The 25,975-nt window shown below is 40.3% G+C and overlaps 1 protein-coding gene across 6 annotated transcripts in view; it reads left to right on the top strand.

The window, feature by feature from the left end:
* The window catches only part of zgc:172282 (leucine-rich repeat and fibronectin type III domain-containing protein 1-like protein), a 196,360-nt gene that overhangs the window by 83,304 nt on the left and 87,081 nt on the right, over positions 1 to 25,975 (top strand). The gene's annotated exons all lie outside the window — the stretch shown is intronic.

Raw genomic sequence — 25,975 nt, 5'->3', positions numbered from 1 at the left:
CACACTGATTTGTGTGTGTGTGTGTGTGTGTGTGTGTGTGTGTGTGTGTGTGTGTGTGTGTGTGTGTGTTTTCTGCAATTGCAATGTCATTTTAAGTGCAGTATATATGTGGTCATTGTGTGTTGCCAAGTTGCAATGGTTGGAAATATGTTAGACAGAAACATCCTTCCTACATACATAGATACATGCATACACATGCAGTACATAAACACAGAGGGATGTTTATCGAAAAGTAAAGTACTTAATGTATTATTGCAAGTGTTGCTTAATTAATGTACTAAGTTGACATCTTGCCTGTGAGAAACAATGCCTATCCACTTGTCATTGCTATCTAATTTGGGATCATGCACACATGCCTCTCATTGACAAGGTGGGCTAAGTGTAGGGGCTGCAGTCAGTTGAATTTTGGACCTTTTGATCACAATGAATAGACACTGTATTTGTGTGAAAATTCTGTCTGCTAACCTGTCCATACACCCAAACATAAGAGGAGTGATTTAGTATGCATAGTCCTGTACATCAAAATTGCAACTGAACACATTTGCAGCTTAGGTCTGTTCATTCACTGTAATATCCTCTAAAACTGGAAGAGCCTGGCAATTGTGAGAGGAGAATGTAACTTCACAGTCTTCAAAAACAATAAGTAAACTTAGAGTTTGGGGCTTTTTGACTAGTTGTAGGCGGCTGTGTATTGAGAAGCAGTGAAAAAGGCATTTGATAATTTTCTGCAAGTCTGCCTAGTCAGCCTGTGCACTTTGGTAAAATGCCAAATGTGATACATTTTTCCATTCACAAAACTGTAATTTTGTTTATGAAAACATGCCAGATTCAATTTTGTTTGGAGTATGCAGCTGGTCTTACACTGCTGTCCATTCATGTGACTCTTACACCATCACTGTGTGACGTCAATTAGTCACACAGGTCAAATCTTACGAACACTGCACCAATCAGGAGAACTGATGAAGTTGTATCCGTGTACATCCTAAAAACTGCAAGATAGACTGCAAGAAGTTTAATATGTGCCTTGTTTTAGATGTGCCATGTTTGTGTGGACATGGTTTAATATGTTTTCATCAAAGTGGGGAATATAAAACATCCAATAGCATTAAGTTGCAATTGGCGTTATCATGTTTTCTACAGACATAACAGTACCAGTCTGGGTTTCAAAATGTCAACATAGAGTTGCTGTTGAATTCCCTCCCTTTCCAGTGTTAGCCATAACCCATAATGATGAGAAACTTCCAGCTCTGAACACACTGCAATGCATCAATAGATGATATTGCTCATTTATCATTGTTACTCTGTTACTTTAGGGACAAAATATACAAAAGTCATGTCTTTCAGCATTGCTAAATTCATATTATTATGCATTTAGGGGTGCCGTATATTATTATTATTATTGATCTAAAAGCAATTTTGAACTAATGCAAATATCAGAATAAGTCAAGATTAATGAGCACTCCACGAAAATCCTTGTAAAACTGATTTTACACAGCATAATCAGGATTTAATTATGGTGTTTTCCCCACCATAATTAAAAACCATGTTTGCCAGTGAATCATTTATTTATGCAGGAAGATGTGCATCTCTAGTTATTGTTTTTGCCATTTCAAGGACGTTGCTTATCTCACCTTGTTATTCACAAAGCTCCAAACCCATCTTAGTATGTTATCCAAACTCTTGATCTAGGACTAGGCAACTGGAGTTATTTTAATTTGCAAATCATAAAGCACAGTAAACACAGCAAACTAATTGTTGTGTCTCAATGCATCTTCTCTGTGCTGTCTCACCCCATTTTCAATGGTTGAATCTCAATGATCTGTTGGGAAACTTACACAAACATATTCACGAGTAAGTTTGTGGGAATGCATGAAGAAATGCATTTGTAACTGTGGGTATGTATATCTGTGCTATCTGTACACACACAAATGAAAAATGTTTGGCTATTATATTAATAAAGGCTTTGGCTATGATGTTAATCAATTTCTATCAACACTATGCTGTCGGTCTGATAATCAAAAGCACAAACTTTTAATTTTGGCAGCCTAAGAAAAATAGCTCAGAACAGAGCTGTCAAACCATTTTAATCTTCTGTCAAGAGTATTTGTGTATACCGTAAATATGTGTTTATCACTTCTTATAATAATATTGGGCTGCAGTGTCATTAGGGTATCAGGCATAAGACATGCTGGTTGCATTATATCCAGTGTTGGGGAGTAACGGAATACATGTAACGGCGTTACGTATTCAGAATACAAATTATGAGTAACTGTATTCCGTTACAGTTACAATTTAAATCGTTGGTATTTAGAATACAGTTACATTGTTGAAATCAATGGATTACATGACGATACGTCTCTGTTTCACGAGTTTATTCACTCTGACTAAATTAAGGCAACTCTATGCATTTTCCAGAAGCCCCGATATGAAATCGAAAAAATAGCATTTTCGTGATCAGTCACAATGGAGTCGGAACCGTACGACAGAGCCAGGGCAGGAATAAGTTTCTATCTTGGAAATTCAAACAGCATTTCACATTAAAGAACGAACAGGAGAATGAAATATAACTGTGCAGTGCAGCCTCTGCTTGCCAGCAACCAACCTCCTTTCAGCGTCCAAATTACTCCACCTCCAACCTGAAGAAGCATCTTAAAGTAAGCTATTTTTTAATTAGCCAAGGGTAGTCGTCTGCTGTAGTTTTACTGGTCACCTTGCTATTTTAACATTGACGTGCGACTTTACATTCTCCTACGTGCTGATTTACTAGCTCCAGAGCCGTTTAAAGACTGACTAGCCCCGTTTGACATGCTAGCTAACGTTAGCTAAAATTAGCTCGTGGTAGCAAGACTGCGGTTAGATTTTTGTAGTATGCAGTTCGGGACTACCAATACAATAATCTATCTGCTTGTTCAGGTACACATTCAGCTAGTTGGAATAAAAAGAACACACCATTATAGGCCTGTTTAGTAAGCTGGATGTGATAGCTGCATTCCTACACTTATAAAACGCAATTCAATGTGGAAGTAATCCTGAAGTAATCCAAGTATTCAGAATACGTTACTCAGATTGAGTAACGTAACGGAATACGTTACAAATTACATTTGTGGGCATGTATTCTGTATTCTGTAACGAAATACGTTTTGAAAGTATCCTTCCCAACACTGATTATATCCTCTACACATGAAAAGTGACACGTCATCATTAGCAATGTAACAATATAAAGTGCTTTGTCATCAGGAGTTTATAAAATTACAATTATAAACCCAACTGTCAAAAATCATGTCTATGTATTTTTTTTCTTTGTTGCCATAACCATGATCTTTCCCTAGCCTTGACCATAGTGTAGTTGCCACATTCAAATGTCAGATATCGTAGAAAGTGGGATTAAAAAACAACAAAAAACTTGTCATTCAACAAGGGTTTGCAGAATTGTCAAATCCTAAATTTACAGGGTTGGAAGAGGCTCGTAATCGAGAAAAAAAAATAATACAAAAATGTAAGGAAGGATTCACGGAAAAGGCAGACGTGACAGTTCCAATATGACAACTAAAAAGAGGGACATAGTTAGGTAACAGTAAAGAAACCTGGGCTTGTCCAGTGAAAAGAAATGTCTAACATATACTATTTCAAATTTACATCTTGAAGAATAGAAATGCGCAATTTCGAGACTTTTCCCCCCCGAAAAACAACCTCATCAGTCGTCTATATGATGAGCAATTATGACTAATTGCTAGGCAGCGTTGCCCTCTTGTGGCCATAGTAATTATTGGGTTGGGTACTGAAACCCGGTGCTAATATGGTTTTAAATGTATCGCTTTAGCCCCGGTATCGAAAAAAACAAAAAAAAATACCCAACCCTAATAAGGAAGTAGGTTGGGGTAGTGAATGGGTCGAACAAACTTTTATTTGAAAATAAAAGTCAAAGGCAATTTTTTATTTATTTTTTACTTCATGGAACAAACGGAACAAACAAAACTACATCATGTACTACGTCACATGTGTAACCAGAAGTTAAAATACCAAAATGTAACCCAAACCACAATCTTTCTTTAAAGTGCCCATATTATGAAAAAAACCCTTTTTCTGGGATTTGGGGTTTTCTTTTGTGTCTCTGGTGCTTCCACACACATACAAACTTTGAAAAAAATCCATCCATGCTGTTTTGAGTGAGATACGGTTTCTGAATGTGTCCTGCTTTCAGTCTCCTAGTGAGCTGTTCAAAATCGGCCTCGGACTGTGACGTCACAGTCCGAAATGAGCTGGCTAACCACAACCGTTAGCTCGTAGCGTTAGCCTGCTAATGCTAGCGTTAGCCGGCTAACGCTAACGCTAGCATGCTACGTCGTTCTCAATAGCAAAGCACTGCTACAACACACACAAGTTCACCATAATCTACAAAAGAACTACTTACATGTGCGCCCTCATTTAGAATTCTCCCAGCTAATCCTGCCTTGTAACTGACCAAAGTTGAAGAAACAGGCTTTCTTTTACTGTCTCTAGAGTTAGCTAGCTGACATGCTCTACATCTGAGCTACTGCGCATGTGCGAGTGCAATCAAAGATAGTACAGAAGAAGAAGATGAAAAGAGGTCTCACTCTGTAGCTAAAACAGAAACCAGGTGAAAAGAGGATCTGCAGCAGTGAGAGAGAGCTGTGCAGTACAACAACAATATGGTGTTTTTTGAAAATTAAACCATGTAAACCTATTCTGGTACAACCTTAAAATACAGTTATGAACCTGAAAATGAGCATAATATGGGTGCTTTAAACTTACCTACGTAGTTTTGTTGCCTGAACGTAACCAAACTGCGACCGCAACCGTTACGTTTATATATGAGGACAAAAAACTCTCTCCTCTGGGTCATATTTCCTGCCACTGCTGGGGGCGCTAATTTATGAAACAAGAGGGTAGTAATAAACGGCCTACGCCGTCGTATGGTTTGGAAGAAATTATATGGTTTTGACTTAAAGGTCCTATTACATGCTGGTTTTTGGATGCCTTTAAATAGTGGTCCCTCAGTGGTCCCCTAATAATGTATCTGAAGTCTGTTTCCCAAAATTCAGACTTGCTGCAGAATTACAGCCACTACGAGCTATTCCCACAATGAGCTTTGCCAAATCCGATTATTACAGCCCCATGCCGTCTGGCTATCCTCGTTGTTGCCCTCCCGTTTTTTAGACATGTGACCTATCTAATTCAATACATGACAATTGTCACCTGAAGTAGCCTAGCCTACTAGTGCTAAACTTTTTGTTAGGCCTACCTGTTGCTTTCGCAGACAAAAAATGGCCAAACGAAAGGTGGTCTTTGAGAACAGAGGTTTTCAAGAGAGGTGGGAAGCTGAATATATGTTCACCGATATAAAGGGCAAACCTGTCTGTCTTGTGTGCGGTGCCGATGTGGCTGTCATAAAAGAGTACAATTTAAGACGGCACTATGAAACAAGACATCAAGAGAATTACAAGGATATGAACATTTAACAGAAGCTACAGAAGGTAGTGGAGTTGAAACGAAGTCTGGTGTCACAGCAGACTATGTTTGTTAAAACACAGAGTAATGTGCTGTTAAGGCTAGTTTCACGTGGCGGAGGAGATTGCTAAAGCCGCCCAGCCCTTTACTGAGGGAGAATTTCTAAAAAACTGCATGTTAAAAGTTTGCGATGTTGTGTGCTCAGATAAAAGGTAAGCATTTTTAAATGTGAGTCTGAGCAGAAACACCGTTGCTCATTGTGTATGTGAGCTAGCCATCAGTTTACAAGAACAGCTGATGGGAAAGGGAAAAACATTCAAAGCATATTCCCTCGCTGTGGATGAGAGCAGCGACGCATCAGATACTGCCCAGCTGTCAATCTTCATCCGCGGAGCGGACTCGAGCCTATCCGTTACATAGGAACTTTTAGGATTGAAATCAATGCATGGCACCACTACTGGGAAGGATCTCTTTGAAGAGGTGTGCAAATGTGTAAATGATATGGGTCTGCCTTGGGATGAACTTGTGGGACTGATGACGGATGGGGCGCCTGCGATGTGCGGGCAAAAGAATGGATTGGTGAGCAGGATTCAGGAGAAGATGCGTGAGGTGAACAGCGCAGGTGAGCTGACAGTGTATCACTGCATCATACACCAGGAATCGTTGTGTGGAAAAGCCTTGAAAATGGATCACGTAATGAGCACTGTAACACAAGCAGTTAATTTCATCAGAGCCAAAGGGTTAAATCACCGCCAATTCAAGTCCTTTCTGGAGGAGATGGGTTCGGAATATGGTGATGTGGTCTATCACACAGAGGTGCGGTGGCTAAGCCTGGGGAGTGTGCTGAACAGTTGCTTGAGGAAATCTGTCAGTTCATGGAAAGCAAAGGGAAAGACACAGCGTTTCTGTGTGGCATTACGAGCCATCTCAATGCGCTCCACCTGCAGCTTCAGGGGCAGGATCATGTGATCACTGAAGGCATTTAAAACCAAGCTGCGCCTGTGGGAGACGCAAATGCTGCGAGAAAACTTGGGCCATTTCCCGTGCTGCCAAACTATGAAAGAGCAGGTGTCCGTGTTCCCAAGTGCACAGTTTCCTGAAAAGCTCTGCATACTTAGCGCCGACTTCACACGGCGATTTGCCGACTTTGATGCCCAAAAGAGTAGGTTTGGATGAGTTTGCAGTTGACGTGAAAAGCGCACCAACCGACCTCCAAATGGAGCTGAAAAATATGACTCTTTGGGCCCTGCGCAGTTTCCACGTTTCATCCCTGACACAATGCCCCAGCTGCGTGCTCAAGTTGCTCAAATGCTCTCTATGTTTGGTAGCACATACATATGTGAACAATTTTTCTCTGTAATGAAGTTGAACAAAACATCACACAGGAGTTGTCTCACTGATGAACACCTTCACTCAATTCTGAGGATTTCCTCAGCTCAGAGCCTGACCCCAAACATTGTGTCGGAGATTAGATGTCAAGTATCTGCTTCAGGCACCAGGGCACCAGGGGCATCGGACTGGGGGGGGAAAGGGGACTTAGTACCCAGGGCCCTCATGTGACGATAAAGATGCTAGAATGAATAGCTGTGGATGCGGGAAGGGGCCCATAGAAAATGCTTTTCTACAGGGCCCAGGATTTAGTGCTAGAGCACATCACAGTGCAGTAAACTGAGCTTTAATGTAGCATAGGTTTCCTTTTTGCACTTTTCTCTTGGTAATGCTTGGACTGTTAAATGTTTGGATTTTCATTGAAGGAAATTTGTGTTTTGTTGTTGGCCTGTGGAATTTACTCTGGAAAAGCTGCAGAAAGAAAGAGAGGCATAAGAAATTAATGGCACTGATGTTTCTTTTATTTTGACATTTGACCTGAGTTAGACTTCTTGTTTCAGATTATATATGTGTAAAACTAAGGCTAAGTTTAGGGCTATTCATGGCCTTGACCAACTGCCATGCTTCGCTCGTTTGCAAGCCATGATGTCTTCTCTGGGCGGGCAAAGCAGAGAAAGGGGAGGTAACCTTTCCCCTTATGATGTCATATAGGGAAGATTCCAGATCGGCCCATCTGAGCTTTCATTTTCTCAAAGGCAGAGCAGGATACCCAGGCTTGGTTTACACCTATCGCCATTTCTAGCCACTGGGAGACCATAGGCAGGCTAGGGGAACTCATATTAATGTTAAAAAACCTCATAAAGTGAAGTTTTCATGCCATGGGAAAAACATTATATTTCCTCTGTGTTCGGGTCAATATATATAAAAAACAAACAAACATTCCAACTCCCAGAGTGGGCAGATAAACACTAACTGAAATAGCTACAGACAAATGCACTGATCTAACTAAATAACTAGATAATTCTCTTAATGAGGCTGTACGGACTTGAGTCAAGGAAGCTTGCAGTTGGATTGGCAGATGAGCCAAATCTTTAGGTAGATCAATCAAAGTAAATTAATGTCCATCAGTCCCCACCAGCATGATTCCTGTCCATTGGCACAAATGTTGGGGAATACCCACTGCAGCCCCATATTCAGCACCCTGGACAGCGGACTGTCTGGAGTTAATAATGGATGGATGGAGGATAATGGAGGATAATGGACAAAACACCATTGTAATAAAAAGGGGGATAAGTGACTTAGGAAACAGCAGAGGTGGAAAGTAACAAAATACATTTATTCACGTTACTGTATTGAGTAGTTTTGTTGTGTATTTTATATTTTTCAAGTAGTTTTTAAAATCGGTAATTTAAAATGTACTTGATTACGTTTTGAGTGAAGCATTGTATTTCGCTACATTAAAAATCCCATCTCTTACTGAGTAAAAAAAAACAAAAAAACTTTGACTAACGAAAACTGAAAGGAAGAAAAACAAATTCGCCCGGAACCACTACAGTGATTAATGATCAGCATCTAGGCTGCCTACTAGGCACCAAGTCTTTCTGTAGGAGATTGAGAACGAGATGGAGGTGGATCAGGCGAGCGACGACGGTTCAGAGACTGTTTCAGTAGAAATGCTAGCTGAAACATCGAATTCTTTCGTGCCCAAAATGACGAAAATCCTTGGCCACATTTGAAAGATGCCAGATGTGCCTGCCGAAGGTGAATGAACTGGCAGCATTCAATAACTCAACATCTAATCTGCGGAAGCATGTTTTGGTAAGTATTTGTGCATTGGTACTTCAAACCAAGTTTTCATGACTAATAGTAAATTTCCAATTAGCAAAACAACATGTTTCGTGGCATTGCAAATTTTTGTCTAGCACTAGCAACTCGTAGGACAATGTATGTAGGACACTGGCTAAATTTATTTACATACATCTAATGTCATGTGTGACATGTGTTATGTTATTACATGTGTATACATTTGTATATATTTTTAATTAAAAACAAAATAGTTTTGTCCTATTTTCACTACATGGGAGAGATCCCCCCGCCCCGTTTTACAGTTTTATTTTAATGCAACTAAGTAACTTTTACTTAAAGTACATTTTAAATGAAGTACTTATTACTTTTACTGGAGTCATTTTTGAGATAGGTAATTTCACTTGTACTTGAGTAATATTTCATCAAAGTATTGGTACTCTTACTTGAGTACAATATTTTTGTACTTTTTCCACCTCTGCGAAACAGGAGTTGAAGGGGTTAGACTCATCTATATAGGTTGGGGCAGGAGACTGAATGAACATGACGTTTAGTTACAAAATGAATAAATACAGCTTTATTTTCAGAAACCAGGGCCTGCATTGCTATTGTATAATACACACACTAAACTGTCCTGCATGATAGCAAGAGAGTTTACCTGCTCTTTTCTCTTCCTGCTGTGTGTTTATTTTGCTGTATCACCCAGAGCCTGTCTCACACAATTCTCTCTAGGGCTGTTGGAACGAATTCTGAAAGTTGAATATAATTTGAATAGTAAAAAAATCATTACTATTCGAATGTGATTTTTTTTATAATTTTTTTTAGAAATAGGTTGTCTAACATTAGCTAAGCTCCCTCTTCTCTTGTCACGTCTGATGAACAAGGCATTCTGAGCTAACGTTACGTACAGAGTAACATTAGTACAGGGGGGAGTGAAGGGCTGCGGCTGGAAATTGGAAGATGGACAGGAAATATTTTTAACATGACTTTAAAATCGACATCCACCTAGCCAAAATGCTTATCTTATCAATAGTTAGCTCGTTCTTGTTTCCTAACTGGGTCGCGAGTTATAGGAGCTTAGCTGGGAGCTTCATGGAGACAGCTAAAGATTATGTTAGCTGCCCTACAGCTGTCAGAGTTAGCTTTGACTTCATATATTACCTTCGAACAGCTGTATTCTCAGTAACGTGACAATACGCAAGAAAGAAGTTGCTTTTTAATCACTAAAATAGTAGTGACAGCACCGTTTGGCTTAGTTATTAATGCCGTTAGCATCGTGGCTAACACTACTTAGTTTACGACAAATCGTTTCGGCTGTGCTTTCTAACATGATGTCATTGTGCTAACCGAGCAACGTTAGCCTTTACAACAGAACAGCTTCAATACACTTGTTAGATAATGTTTCATTACAGTTCTCTTTTGATTTGTGGTTGCCGCTGTGTGCATGGTGGAAAATAATGTAAAGAGCGGCGTGCCAGAAATGCAATGCGCCATGACATAGATCCCCTTCAAGGCCAGGCTGATGTTGGAAGTCCCTCTAGTGGACAGAATGTGTAACAACAACCATATGCTTATAGTGGCATTGACAACGCATAAGCCTGAGTAGTGTAGTACATATGTATAGCAGGCTGCATATGAGCATTAAATATTAAAATATTATTTGAATATTTAAAAAAATAACAAATGGAATTTGATTGGTATTATAGAGGAAGAGTGAGATCATGCTTGCCAGTCTATCCCACTAAGCTGTGACCTTCACTCAATGGCATCTCAAGGCGTGTCATGCCTTTTGCTTTTGTACATTCTCTAGGTGTGGATATACAACATGCCAGCAAATATCATGGCAAAGGTAAATAACTTAATAGATTTCCCGCCCAGAGACCCAAGATAAATAGAGAATCTAAATATTCTATTGAAGCTGAGAACCATGACAGCCATGTAATTCCCTAAGCTGCCTCTGAAAGCCATCATATTCATATTTCTTCATAGCAATAAAACCATATTACCATATGAAGGCCATAGGATAATATTATTATCAACCAGCTCACTGTGTGTGCCTTTCCAGTGGCAGGGATAAAGCACACCCCAAAGCATGAGTGCATGTGTATGTGTTTGAGAGAAAGAAAGATAGTGTGTGCATGTGTGTGTTGTATCTGTGACGGAGTGTGTGTGTGATCAGTTCCCTAAAGCGACAGCTGCACGCCGAGGTCCTGAATAGAGAAAGCTTCTCTGTGATGACTACCAAGTGGCACACACGTCTCTCCAACCTCTAATTTCTCCTCTCAGTTCTCTTACTTTCTCGTTCCTTTACCTTATCTTTTCCTTTATTCCCCTCTAGTGATCAGCTTCTTATTTCCCCATGTTCCTGTTAGCCTGTACTCTCCTACCCCTTCTCTCCTTTACTTATTTTCATCCTTAGTTCTACCTCTCTCATCCCCTTTTTTCTATATTTTTACTCCCCAATCACCATAATCACAGAATCAGAACTGATTGATTCTGCTCTCTCCAAAATGAGACATCTGTCACAGCTAAAACCTGTATAAAACTTTTGAGTAAGAGCAGGGGGCAAAAATAGTAAGGATGCCTATATTTAGTAGTGTTTCAGATTGGGAAGCGTTTGATGTCAGAACCCCATTAGCTACAGTCGTGAGTATTTGGAGAGATCTTGCTGTATAGGCAAAGTGTGTGTGTGTGTGTGTGTGTGTGAGAGAGAGAGAGAGAGAGAGAGACAGAGATAGATGTAGGGAAGCAAGAGAGAAACAATGTATTGTGTGTGTCATGGTCCCTTGGCTTGTGAGCCTCAAGGCTACAGTATCAGAAACCTGCTAATGGAGGTTCAAACTTAAAAAAGCACACATATAAAGGTGAAAACACCACATCGGACCACTGGGTTGTATTAATTGTCTTTCCCATTTCTGTGCCTTTATTATAATCTACATGCTAACATCAGCTCTTTAGAGTTCATAATTTTTCAAGGTTGCCTTGGCTGTGCTTGCTCCAGCATATCAAACAGCAGATGATCAAACAGCTTCTTGGTCTTATTCCCTTGACTGCCTTGGTTGCTATCAGAGTGCAGTCAGGTTGATACTGTTACTGTCTTTGTCACTAGTTTGCAGTTTCTCAATTCTATGATTACCTCTTTGCTACTTGTCCTTAGAAAAAGTCACTGGAATAAGAGGAAAAGTGATTGCAACCTATTTTTGGAAAATAGTAAATGAGAAAGTTTCACATTTTCGACTTGTATAAATGCCAGAAATTTGAGAAACAAAAAGTGAAAATATATTAAAAAAAGCTTGTTACACTTGGCTGAGATGGTAAAAGACTGGTGAAGATTTTTGCCTGAACTCTGAGCTTGTGGTCCCTGCTTCCGCTTCTCCTACTGCAAGCAAAGCAAGTATGTCTTGCTGCCACTCACAAAAAATGAGGAAAAGAAAATAGAGAAGGATGTCACAGGTGTACGTAACAACAGCGTTCCCAGTTTGAGTCTACAAATAGGGCCTGGTTGCATGTCATCCCCACCTCTTTCTCTCTCACCATGGTGGCTAATGAAAACAACTTTGGGTACAGGTGGATTAAAAGAGTAGCATTAAATTATTACTTAAAGAACATACAATCCATTTAGGTGGGAAGCAGCAAAGAAATGCCATGATGTAGGAGAAACACTGAACTGATTCACATTTTAATTGCCAACATTGCAGCACTTTGAAACAGCCTTTTTTACCACTTGGTTAAATTACTGTAATGCACTGTATGCGAGGGTCATTGGGTCCTCTGTCGTTCGTCTCCAGATGGTACAAAATATTGCCGCGGGTGTTTTAACTGGAACATGTGAACACATCCACATTTCCCCCATTTTCAGCCTGTTCTCATGACCCATACGTTTGACAAGCTACGAAAGGTTAAGCACTGTAATTCGTATATGATTTCGATGTTTTTGTTGTTGTTGCTGTGTGCACCACATTGGCTGCTGCTGTATAACAATGCAGCTGGCCACATTGGAAGGTGGTCAGAGTGGATGGGTGGGTGTTAAAGCACAGGACTTTCACCCAGGGAATGCATGTTCCATGGGAGTGTTATAATCCAAACCACGATCAAACTTAACTAGTCATTTCGTTGCCTAAACTTAACTTTCGTTGCCGCATAACGCTCACCGTATCTCAACCGTAATCCCCGCCAAAACGACCGGCAGCTCGCGGTGCTCTGTACCCAGCTCACAGTCACCTATTCTCAGGTAACTGAAACAACAACTACCGCTGACCTGACGGAGCACCATGCGGAGCACCACGCGGAGCACCATGCGGAGCACCGTAGCCCGCGTTCCAGAGCTCTGTAGTGGCTAAACACATCTACTAACTGCCGCTGATACAACCGAGCTGTGACGGAGGACTGTAGCCGGCGGCAGAAAGCTGTTTAGTGGCTTAAACAGCTAGCAACTGCCGTTTGGCGTAACAGAGCTCTGTAGCCGATGTCACGTGACCAGCCGGCGGTCTCCTAGCTTTCGTATGATATCATACATTGTAGTGTGCATAACTTTTCGTATGATATCATACGTTCATGAGAATGCATTGCCATTTTAGCCTCACTCCACTGGCTGCCTGTACATTTTAGAATCCACTTTAAAGTTATTTTGTCTGCTTTTAAATCCCTCAATGGTCTTGCCCCACCCTACATCTCTGATCTGCTACACCCTTATAAACCTACCCGTTCCCTCAGGTCAGCTGATCAACTGCTCCTGAGTGTGCCCAAAACTAAGCGTGAGCTCAAAGGGGACTGTGCCTTTGCTGTGGCAGCTCCTAAACTGTGGAATGATTTGCCTCTGCCCATTAGATAGGCCTATTCACTCTCTGTTTATGAATATATTCTTAAAACCCACCTCTTCTCCTTGGCCTTTGACACCTGACATTGACATTTTGATTTGATTGTTTTTGTTGTATGGCTGTTATTTTTTCTCATGTGTTATGTCTCTTAATTTGTTTTATTTGTATTTTATGCCTTGTGTGAGTTATGTATTTTATGTCTTTCATGTATTATTCTGTACAGCACTTTGGTCCACTTTGGTTGTTTTAAAGTGCTCTATAAATAAGGTTTGATTGATTGATTGATTGAACATTTAGTCACCTAAAATGTACACATTTTAATGGAAACATATCTAGCAATAAAAATTATAATAATTTACAGATTTGGTAGACCCAAAGAGACAGACAGACAGAGGGTTCGAACTAGACACAACAACGAACAAAGCTTAATATACACAGGTATAAAAATAGAATTATTGATGTGCGGAGCTGACAATTATATCATAAAGCACTGGTGAGAGTGAGATGGAGGCATGGGTTCTGTTCGAGGGACAGAAGACAGTGACGTGAAGTTACTGAATCCCTCTACTGGAGCAGAAAAATGAGAGTGATGTAACAGAGATGGCCCCAATTAGACATGGGAATGATGAGAGAAATGGGCAGAAAGAGGGACTGATAGATGTATGTGATAAATATCATGTTGGACTAAAAGGATGAGAGAAAGCAAATAAATGATCGGTATCAGACAGAAGAGACAGCAGGGACGTGTGTGTGTGTATGTGTGGGTGTGTGTGTGTGTGTGTGTGTGTGTGTGTGCGCTGTTAGCATTACATTAAAAAGGAGGCTGTGGTTGATGCACTGTGCTAGCAGCCACAATCACCAAATGATCTACTGTACTGACAGGGAGGATACAGAGAGGGACAGGGAGACAAAACACACACAAAAGGATGGCAAGTTTAAAGATTAAAAGAAACAGAATTGGAGAGAGAGTGAAACAGCAAGAAAGAGAAGTAAATAGAGAACGAAGGAGTCATGTAACAAAAGAGCCATTAGCAAATGTCTGTTTCTTTCCCGTTTAGAACTCTGTGTGTGTGTGTGTGTGTGTGTGTGTGTGTGTGTGTGTGTGTGTGTGTGTGTGTGTGTGTGTGTGTGTGTGTGTGTGTGTGTGTGTGTGTGTGTGTCTCGGATTCCAGCGGTGTATCAGTTCAACATTGGAGATTAGGGTTTGTCTGGGCAACTGAATGTATCAGCAACTGTGACTGTCTAATCAACAACATAATAACATTGACTTTGATATGACTGTGTACCACTATGAGCCACTAAACATTGCCAACACCGCCACCACCAGCATCACATGAAATCACAAATACAAATGTAACTAGAAGGGCACTCAGAGAGTGCAGACCTCAACCAAGGCATGCCCTATCTCACAATGTTAATGCAGTGTGAATTTTCCCAGTCAGGAACTCATTTTTCATATTATTCCGACACCACATGAATGCTGCACAAACGCCCTATGTCGCAATGCTAACAAAAGTAAAAAATGATTTGTGTATCTGTCCCGGGATTCGGACCGGCTACAAAAATTAATGGATTCTTTCTTGGCCCATGCGACACCCTTCCAACAAGTTTCAGGAAAATCGGGCCAGTAGTTTTTCCTAATCCTACAGACAGACAAACAAACCAACACACAAACAAACGGACAAACCAAACCGAAAATATAACCTCCTTGGTGGAGGTTTTTAACAGGAGGAATGTACCAACAGACCTGACAGCTGTCTTGAGAGTCCTTCTAATGAAAAATTAGATGATCTATGCTGTTTATTCAGATCGCTTGCCAAAGTCCTTGTGTTTCTGGCTGACAGCATAACACACTAGTGCATGTCTCCCCTCAAATTTGACTGGAAAAGACTGCCAACAAGGGGTGCATATGGCTGTGAAATTATCAACTTTTCAAAGCCAATTTTCTTTGTTTGCATTGCTTTCTGGTACGTGCGTAGTGTTTTTTCTTTGGGGGCTCCTCTTTCTTCACGTTGTCCTTCAGGCTTGCTTTGTATGTGCGCCATCATGTGCCCATAAATCTTTAACTTTATAGCATTTCTTCATTTGGGCGCCTTATGAAAAGCATTGTGCAGTCATGCTCAAGTATCTCTGCAATTTATTAAAGCAGAAGGTACGATTTAATGGGCTACCGCTCACTGCCAATTAAAAATCTGCCAAACAAATTATGTAGTAACTATTAAACCATTGTGTTATACTGTAGATATATATATTCAATCTTTTCATACCAACGCACAGCAGTGACAGAACTGTTTTAAACCCATGCGTTAGGTTGGATAAAAAGAGACTGAGTCTGTGAAAAGCGCTATATAAATTCTGTTTATTATTATTATTATTAGTATAATGCCTGCTGACCCATTCCCACCAATCTGAAAGATGGATTTACTAATGGGTCTCTGTGTTGGCCATCATGGGGCATATGTCTATACACTGGTGTATACAATGAAACAAAGTCAATGTGGTTGTTGCAAAGTCTGGAGGTTAAAAGCAGAAGGCCAGGTAAGGTTGAGTGAAAATATTTGAGAGGGCGTGATTACTTTTCTATTCTCACTTTCAAATGAAAACTGTTGAAGGTTCTATAAAACTGCAAACTCCTTATATAAATCAACTTGTGTAACACATGTGAGATCATTTCTGAATTATCAAATCCTTTTCAGAGAATAAGAAAGTATTACATTTGAATAAGGAGGTGAAGAGAGATTATACAACACTGTTTCAGAGGTTATAGCTGAGGGAGCCGCTGCCCTGGCAAGAAGAACTAGCACACACTTTTCCCATTTATTTCAAAAGGTGAACAGCACACCACATAGGCTATAAAAATACTGATCCCCACAGAGAAAGTGTCTGCTCTACCGTCCTCCTCCAAGGGAAGGTCAGGGCCAGCTACAGAACAGCACCACTGGAGCCGAGGAGGATTTGGTTTCTTGTTTGAGGACATGTTGGCAGGGCAGATCCTTGCTGGCTTAGAGGTTTGTACGCCTGTATGCCAGCTGTAGACTGGTCTAAGTGTGTGGTGTCTGAACGTGGAACAGATTGTCTATTAGAAAGATCAAAAGAGGCTTATCAAAGATTTATGGTGGGTTTCTTCAGGAGCACAGAGAATTTTAGTTTGACCTGCCTCAATGTCTGGCTGTTGACAATACAGAATGACAAAAAAAGGCCACTCATAGTACTATAAAGGCAAACAGAAGTGTCTTTATTTAATGGGTGAAAAGTATCCAAATATCTCATATAACTAGTTTGATCAAGCGTTGTCCCAACTGTCTGCACTTATGTCCAAATAGAAGTAAGAAAGAGCGCTAACTCATTTCAAACGTACTTGGAGTGGTCAATAACATGCATCTTTCAAAGATTTTTAATCATTTTAATCCGCATTTAAATTAAAATCTTTTAATTGGAGAACCAATTCTCAGCAGGAAACCGATGGAATGCCTTCTCCAGGTAGGGAATGAGTCCTTACCCCAAGTGAAGGAGTTCAAGTACCTTGGGGTTTTGTTCGTGAGTGAGGGGACAATGGAGCGGGAGATTGGTCGGAGAATTGGCGCAGCGGGTGCGGTATTACATTCCATCTATCGCACCGTTGTGACGAAAAGAGAGCTGAGCCAGAAGGCAAAGCTCTCGATCTACCGGTCAGTTTTCGTTCCTACCCTCACCTATGGTCATGAAGGCTGGGTCATGACCGAAGAAACGAGATCCAGGGTACAAGCGGCCGAAATGGGTTTCCTCAGGAGGGTGGCTGGCGTCTCCCTTAGAGATAGGGTGAGAAGCTCAGTCATCCGTGAGGAGCTTCGAGTAGAGCCGCTGCTCCTTTGCGTCGAAAGGAGCCAGTTGAGGTGGTTCGGGCATCTGGTAAGGATGCCCCCTGGGCGCCTCCCTAGGGAGGTGTTCCAGGCACGTCCAGCTGGGAGGAGGCCTCGGGGAAGACCCAGGACTAGGTGGAGGGATTATATCTCCAACCTGGCCTGGGAACGCTTCGGGATCCCCCAGTCGGAGCTGGTTAATGTTGCTCGGATAAGGGAAGTTTGGGGTCCCCTGCTGGAGCTGCTCCCCCCGCGACCCGACACCGGATATGCGGACGAAGATGGATGGATGGATGGATAATTGGAGAACCAAGTGGACAAAATACTAATTCTAACAGAGCCAGCGGTGCAGAATCTATAAAAGTACAAAACAACTGTCAAACCATGTTTGGCTAACACAACCAAACCTATTTTTGTCAAACTATTGCTCCTACTGTATTTTCAAGGTTGAGAACAAATTTCATGCTAAATAATTAGCTTGTGTTGTAAGATAAATGTGTTTGTCGGCTTTGCTTTTTTATATTTATTATTTGCCTACGGTGCAATACTAGTGAACAGGCTATTTTACTATGAACAGATTATGCAGAATAAAAGTAAGGCTTGGTTAGTGCTATACTATCATCTATTGCACTAATTCACTGCAGACAGTCACTGCTGTGGTCCTGATTTTGCTGAACTCCCCCCACATTTAACTTTAATTCCAATAATTGTTTACGATTGCTTTAAATGGCCTGCTTCTCAATTCCCACAGGTATGGTTTTTGGCATGATGAGAAAACACAAAATGCTTTCACCCATGTTGCAAGGGACTCTGGAGATAGTCTAGATGCACGTTGGGGGTTTCCCTAAATTATGTTAGTTAAAAATAGATGAATTGTTATTATGTTATTATGTTTAATCGGCCCACAAAACTTCTCCCTCTCACACTTTGGAAAAGCTGTGCAATATGTTTGTTTTTATGATAATACAAGGACACTTTAATGCAATGTGTATCTTGGACAAAAATAAACCGTGGACCACAACACTGTTACTGCACTCTTTATGCAAACCAAGCACAGTCTCTCTCTCTTTCTCTAAATCTCCCTCTCCCCCACACTCACCCTCTCTGACGGCAACACTCCAGATTCATTACTTGCGAGATCTCCAGACCAATCTTGCACTTTCGCACAGCCCCCATACACACACTATCACGACACCCCCACAACCATAACACACACACTCTCTTCTCACCTCCTCACTGTTACCATCCATGTGTCATTGGCTGTTGCTAAGTTACAGGCCCCCACCAATTTTTTTTGCGGCCAATACAAGCTATGCCTTCACCACTGGTTTTGACAGATACCCCATTCTGAAGGAGCACTTTGTTTTTGCTTTAGCTTCATATCTTTTTATTGCTGTGCCTTGCCATGGTCACCACCTGTCCATTCACTTTCTTTCACGCCTTTTAATGCTTTGACTTTTTTGATTTTTTGCTCCCAATCTCACTCCCCTTTACCTTTTTTTATCCTCCCTCAATTGAAGGACTATAACATAATGAGGTATAATTATTCAGGAAGTGAGAAACAACAGATTCGATCAGGTGTAGTCTTGCTTCAGTGACAGTTGACATACTGGTATGTGAAAACCAAAACTCTACAGAGTTGTTTCACCATTAATCACTACAGTATTATAAAGAGATTAAGCTGCAGAACGGGTTGGTACATGTATAGGTACTTATGCAAACACACACAAGCACACATGCACTCACTTAAACTAACACATAGCCAGTCTAATTCAAGCTAACTTTGAGTGTGTGTATGAGTGTGTATGCATTGTATGTTTGTGTGTGTGTGCGTGCGTGTGTGCGCGCGCACGCAGCAGATGGATGATGTTGCTTTTGAGCTCGTTAATAACCCAGTGTTCTCGCTAGGGTAGACTCACCAGAAAGGGATGGAGCTCACACAGACATATAAATGCAGCTATTCTCATGTGCATTCAAAAATGTAGACACTTAATGTACAGCAAGAAGCAAGTCCTTAAAGACACACACTTCTACGGTACATGGTAAAAACAGGAGCACATGTTCACACATCTGTACATGTATGCAATGTAAACATATGCATTTCAGCATGAACACAGCTGCAGGTGCATATTTAAAGAAGCAAATATGATGAACGTTCTGTAAGAACATGTGCACAAAACATTCATACTCTTGCACAGATACAGTAAATTATACACAGAAGACACTCTGCAGTGGTTCTGCAAGAAAGCTGACAGGGTGATCCATCTCCATTGTGAGGTGCAGTGTACTCTGGCAAAGGAGGGTGGACACAGCATAAGAAAGGGGCCAGAGACACACACCGACACACACACACGTGCAGTCATGGATGAATTCCTGGTACTGAGTGAAAAGATCACATCAGAGGGTTTTTATTTCCAATTCGAAGTTAAGGAATGATAGTGGATACAGGTAATATATCAACTAAAATCATTCACATTCCTGTACCATCCCAGTAGTGTTTGCAAGGAAAAACAACACTGCTAGGTCTAAAAATTACAGCATAATATTACAGTTTACAGGTTGTTTTGTATTCTCTGGGATCTTACACACAGTATACCATTTTTATGTAAGTACAGGTCTACTTCAGTAGACGTAAGCCTTGCTGATTGTGAGATCAAAGGTTGCCAGTTGGAGTAAAATGTATTACCAGAGGCCATTGCAGTAAATTAGATTCTTTTGAAATTCATGAAGATGTAACATCACATAGCCAGGATTTGGGTGGAGGCAATATGGGCTGCCATTGTAAAGGTAACATTCAATGGACAATTAAGGAAGAAAATGAAATGACATTTGCTTGCTCAGAGGTTACACTCATGCCTTACCTTGTTAAGCCAGAGATAGCAAACCTAGGAGGCAGGTTATCATTTAAAAAAAATGATCCCTATAATCCCATCCCTCTGGGGTATTAGCAGAGCATGTGGGTGACTTGAGACTGTTTTTCACAGGAGTAAGTTGTTTCTGGAAATGTTTAGACTTATTGAGGTAAACTCTATGAAGCAATTTAAATAAGTTCAAGCTAAGCCTATTACTGGAGTATTTCTTCATGTCTTTAAACAATCCCAAACTCATCAACTGTCCTCCATCATCTTTTCACTCCACCGAATCATTCTTCCTCACTTACTGCTTCTTTCTTCACTATTTCTTTTCTCCTTTCTACTGACTCACGTCTTCTGTCTTGTACCGTTATCTGTGATTGGTTGCTAATTGCTTCAGATGGGACTGTAATAAACCCACTTTTTTAAATGATCTTAATTTTAATTTATTAATCTGTGTCTGACCACTGCTACATTCTGCTTGCTTTAATGTGAACACTGTAAACATTGTTGCTGTCTTTTGTCTTTTCTTGTTCCATTATCCTGTAAATGCATTATGTATGCAATAAAATAAAGGAGCTTTAGCTGGATTTAGGGTATCTAATCATGTGTTGTTCTTTCTGACTTAAGAGCACAGACTTAATCAGAAGAAAGTTAACTGTATTCAATTCAATCTCTCTGCTTTTTCAAACATGGTAAACACAGTTGCTTTGCAGTCTGCTATATTTACAATGAACACATTAGTAAAGACATCCCTTTGTTTCCATTGATTGGCTATGAAATAGTGAAAAGAAATACAGTGTGAGAAAGGAGCACACGGGGCAGTCTTTAATCTTCACAGGGTTGAAATGACCTGTGAAGGAGATTTTTTTTTTCTTAGAAAATGGACGTGTTGGGTGTTTTTGCAGTATGTGTTGCTCACTACTGCTTTCTTCAGAACCTTTTAGTATTACTGAAGCAAAAATACTTGAAACTACGCCACTGTTTTCATTCCCTTCAAAGCAATGGTACCTATAACTGTGTTTGAAGTGCTTTGTGTATCTCTTGCATTTTCTTCCCATAACTAATTACGATTCTCTTGAAAAGAGTACATTCAAATCGAAGCATTTTCAAAATGCATAGCAATGTAGCATTCCAGACTGCTATAATATCTGCCCTAAACACATTGAAAAATACTCTGCCTGAGAGAAGCTGATTGATTCACAAATGCAAAGCGGAGATCATACTGTCAAGCAAAACAAAGAGACTGTCAGTGTGTGTTTGTGCCTTATTTTGTGAAAACATAAAAACATAAACATTTGTCACTGCTGTAGACATCCCCAATGTTCTGGCAGCTTTTACAGTCACTTGTAGAAAATGAATATCAATGCAGAGCTCTTCAGTGTAAATACTGAAAAATGATGTTTTACCGGTTAGTTCCTACTTAAAGAAACATTATTCCAAATTTATTGACCTCACATTTAGCACAATTATGGTGGGTGTCTGGCATTTGGTCGGCAAATGCAACATGTGGTCTGATTTACCAGCTATGTTTGACGGTGCTGTTCTGTTTTCCTCTATCCCGCAAACATAAGAGCTTTGTCAAGACTGACTCGCTCGTCATTCTTTGTGATTGTCTTCTTAATTGAAATCAAAAAGATGCATGGTTTAATATAGTTTAATGATCTCCAATTCTACGCTGATGAAGCTAAAGGGGCTGAAGTGGCACAGCCTTTCCCCAATAGTAAGTTTCCTACTGTATTTCTCAGTCAGAAGATCATGTGGGTACCAACTTGATTAAAAGTATTGCTGATTTACGGGCTATAACAAAGTTTGTCAGTACGTTTCACGTGTTTTGCTGAAATGAGTCCAAGACAAGTCAAGTTAGGGCTGGGCAGTCGACTTATCGACTTTTTAAGGTATATCAATATATTTGAATTAATGGGATATGGAATAGGACAATACCATTCATATTGAAATAGATTGATGTTGCGTTACGTACCCCCGCAAAGCCGTCCCAGTGTTTGCATCTCTCCTCTCTCACACTCTCCGCGTAACCCTCTTCCAAGACCTAGCTTAAACTGTGATTTTGTAATATTTTTCTGCAGTACACAATTCAGAATATCATGCAGTATTAGGGTGAAGACAGTCAGTCTTTAGAGATTTAGTTGGGACAGAACTATCAAGCTCTACCCTGCACTAAAGATGTCTCACAGTTAGCATTTGCGAAGCATTAGATTGCCATTCAAATCATTGCCAACAACTCTAATGGCTCAACCTAACTGGTAACAAGAGCAGACAGCTTGGATCTGTTTTCTCCTGTGTTATTAACTCTCCATAGCTGAATGAGCACGACAGTAAGTAATGGTGGGTGACTGATTGCTATCATCCTCACTGAATTACACAGAAAAACCCATACATCCATAATTGAATTGCCTCAAAAACACACATAGTCTGGATGTGTAGGAATCAAGTAAGGTTTGTGTAAATGTTTGAAATAGAACACTTAGTATACTGTAGATTTATGCTCTACACATGCAAGCAGGATGAGTGGATAAACCAAGTGAGGGATGTGTACAATTAAAATCACCATTGGTACCAATTTCTAACATAACCACATTAAAGATACAATAATCCCTGTAAAAGTGAGTGAGAAAGGGTCAGGGATGAATGATGGGGGGGGAAGCAGAAAGTGAGCATGGAGCCTGAGAAAGGACAAAGATTGAGAGTGGAAGCCTGAGAGATAGGTGAACATGAGAAATGAAATGGAGAGAAAATAAAAGCACGAGTTGTGAATGGCATGATTAGGAATGAGATTTTGGACGAGAGATGGACAGTGGTTTATAAATAAGAGTTGGCATGGACGATGCGAAGGGATTGTAGAAATGGATACTAAGAATGATGGACAGCTTGGGCATATCACATAAGGTGAAGGAGGATCAAGTGACAAATAATAACAAGGGAAATTGCTTGCAAATTACTTAAATTTTTTTGTATAACATGATGATTAAAATTAACATGATGTATTCACATGGGTATAAAAATAGGTATGATGAAGTAAATAAATAGTGAAGAGAAAACACATGCAATATGAGGAAACAACAGGTTAATAATGTGGTGTATGAAGGGGATGGGGATGGGGAAGTATGGTGGGGGGGACAATCAAGAGTAATGGGGATACATATATTGAATGACAAAGAGAAAGGTTGAGAGGCAGTAAAACAGAAAGGCTGATAAAAGAACATAAGTGTCTGTGTGTATGTAAGGCACAGCTAATAATTGTTTCTGCTCTATGTTTCACATTGTGGGAGGATGGAGAACATGAAGTATCAAATTACAGCACATCTATTTTTAGCAGTCTCATAAGATTGCATGCGTTATTGTTTTTTTTTTTTTTTTTTTTGGAAGATTTTTTTTTTTTTTTTTTTATTATAAACAGGGAAATCTAAATAAAGAGAGAAAAGTGTGGCATATTTAGAGTATTAAGGGAAGAGCAGAATGGAGGAGGAGTACTTTGCACAGGCCTCAATACAAGTTCAATGTTATTGATTAGCCTGGTAGTCAGACTGGGCAGGATAATACACTGCTGCCCACTGGTACACACACATATCACACCATGAGGTTTGAGTTGTGTCTGTAGTGTTGAAAAGTGGAAATCGTTCCATATTTAGCTGCTTGGTTAAACCAAGAAAGGTAGTATTTGATCCTCAATGACTTAGCTGACAATCTAAGCACTGCCACAGTAAATGCTTGCTTTAGGGGGAATTAGTGGAATTGTTGGGTCTTTGTAAATTATAGAGTGCGGTCTAGACCTACTCTATCTGTAAATTGTCTTGAGATAACTCTTGTTATGATTTGATGCTATAAATAAAATTGAATTGAATTTGAGTCCCTCACTGTTTTATAGCAGATGGCATAAACTGCAAAGAGTTGGCCCTTTTTATCTGTGTAATGAAATTGAAACAAAATGTATGCAAGTGAAATTCATTTGTGTTTATAAATGTGTTTATCAGAAGCCATGTTCAATTAGTGTACATTTTTGAGTCGCAGCTTCATTTCGTAGACAGTAAAGAAAATCCTGTTTAATAAAGACACACATGACAATCGATACATACATACGGTGATAGACTATTATCAAGTCTGTACTTTTGGTGTATGTAGATTGTTCTATGCAACAGGTGTTGACTGGAATGCGAGGTGATGAACTTCCACAATTGAATGGGTTCAACAAGGAAAGCAAGTGAAAGAATTCACAACGCATTATCCCTGTGATTACCTGTTCTTGCTCATTTGCATAGGATGTGTATTACAAGAAATAGAAAAGATTTTGTGATCTTAGGATGTTGAAAAAAATCTTTCATCAAAAGACTTCATCACACGACGGAACAGATTAGCAAACGTTAGCGGGCAGTTAGTTAGCTAGCTAGCTAACTAACTAGTAACACTCACCTTTGCTTTGATTATGAAGATATCCTGTTTTTCACCTCTCATACGACAGCGTTGTTAACCCATCCACTCTTGAAAAAAAGATAGCTATCTGTAGTTTTGTAGGCTTTCATTTTTTTGTGCGGTGTAAAGTGACGGATTCTCTATAAGATAGATGTAAATATCTGGTAGAGACTTTGCCAGCTTCAAAGCAATGAAAACATCAGCGGGTGCTGTGTATGGATCACAAGTTCCATATGAGTGACATATGGTCTGAATAGTTGATTGATTGTAGTATTGGAAATCTGCAAGGCTGCAATTCCCGTGACTGGCCACTGTTCAGCGCCATTATCTATCGGCGTTTCTTGCCCGCCAGGTATTCATGGTAATGACGTCACTGCAAAGTATGAATAGGGTGACCAGACGTCCCGGTTTGACCGGGACAGTCCCGATTTTTTAAATTGTTTGTCCCGAGTCCCGACAAAAGCCTGTCGGGACGCTAAAATGTCCCGGTTTACACCAGGAGCGGCTTCAGCCGATTTTGCCGGGTCTTCAGCCCCGAATATTTTGAGTTTAGCCCCGAATGTAACTTTGTCCAGTTTATTTTTCCGAGGCGAATAGAACGGGCAGCTACGTGCGGGGTCCGACCATGCTGTATTTGTTGCTATCACCTAGCAACCGTCTCTCCGTGAGGAAAGCCGGGTGAAGTTTTGGGAGGAATCCTAGCCAAATCAGTGTAATACATTGATGCCATCAACACAAAGTTTAGGAGCGCAATTCTAATGATTTAGTTTGAAGTTCCTGTGACGTGACTTTTCCAGTCTACGGTTCAGACTCAGACACACAGAGCTCTGAAGCAGACCTGTGCGTCGCTTAGTGTCCACTCTTTCTGTAAAATGCAGCGCAGCTTCAGGTTTATGGACGCGCTCAGCTGTGGGCATGCTGCGGTAGATGTGTTGCGTTTGTGCTCCGTGTATTTCTGTAGTTTCCGTTTTCCACCTCCAATGTAGAGCAGCGTTCAGTTACTTATGTAGCTAAACTATTTGTCTCATTCAGAGACCAGAGACCCAAACGGGGCTCTGTGTTTGTCAGAAGGTCTGAGCTCTGCCGTATCAACAGAGCAATCACGTAATGCACAGCTGACTATGGTGCAGGTATAGATTAGTTTCTGAAATATAGTGACTTTATTCTTGTAATAGCCTACTAACCTAACTTTATTTTTCTCAAAATGTCATGACTCATCGTCTCCTCCAAATCACAGAGAACACAGATATGCTGTATTTTGAAGGTGCACAAAGTTTTGGACATGAGCAGAAATCTTGCTCAAAACCATCTGAAATATTACAGTCCAGGGGTCTATTATAAATTAAAATGAATTAATGTATCATTGAGGTGAATAATTGGTATATGCACATTTAAGGATCAAGGTTACTTCCTCACCAAAAGACGCCAAACAGGAGGG

Source organism: Perca fluviatilis, chromosome 2 (assembly GCF_010015445.1).
Source record: "Perca fluviatilis chromosome 2, GENO_Pfluv_1.0, whole genome shotgun sequence".
In the NCBI taxonomy this organism is placed as follows: domain Eukaryota; kingdom Metazoa; phylum Chordata; class Actinopteri; order Perciformes; family Percidae; genus Perca; species Perca fluviatilis.
This window is presented reverse-complemented; position numbering and strand designations above follow the sequence as displayed.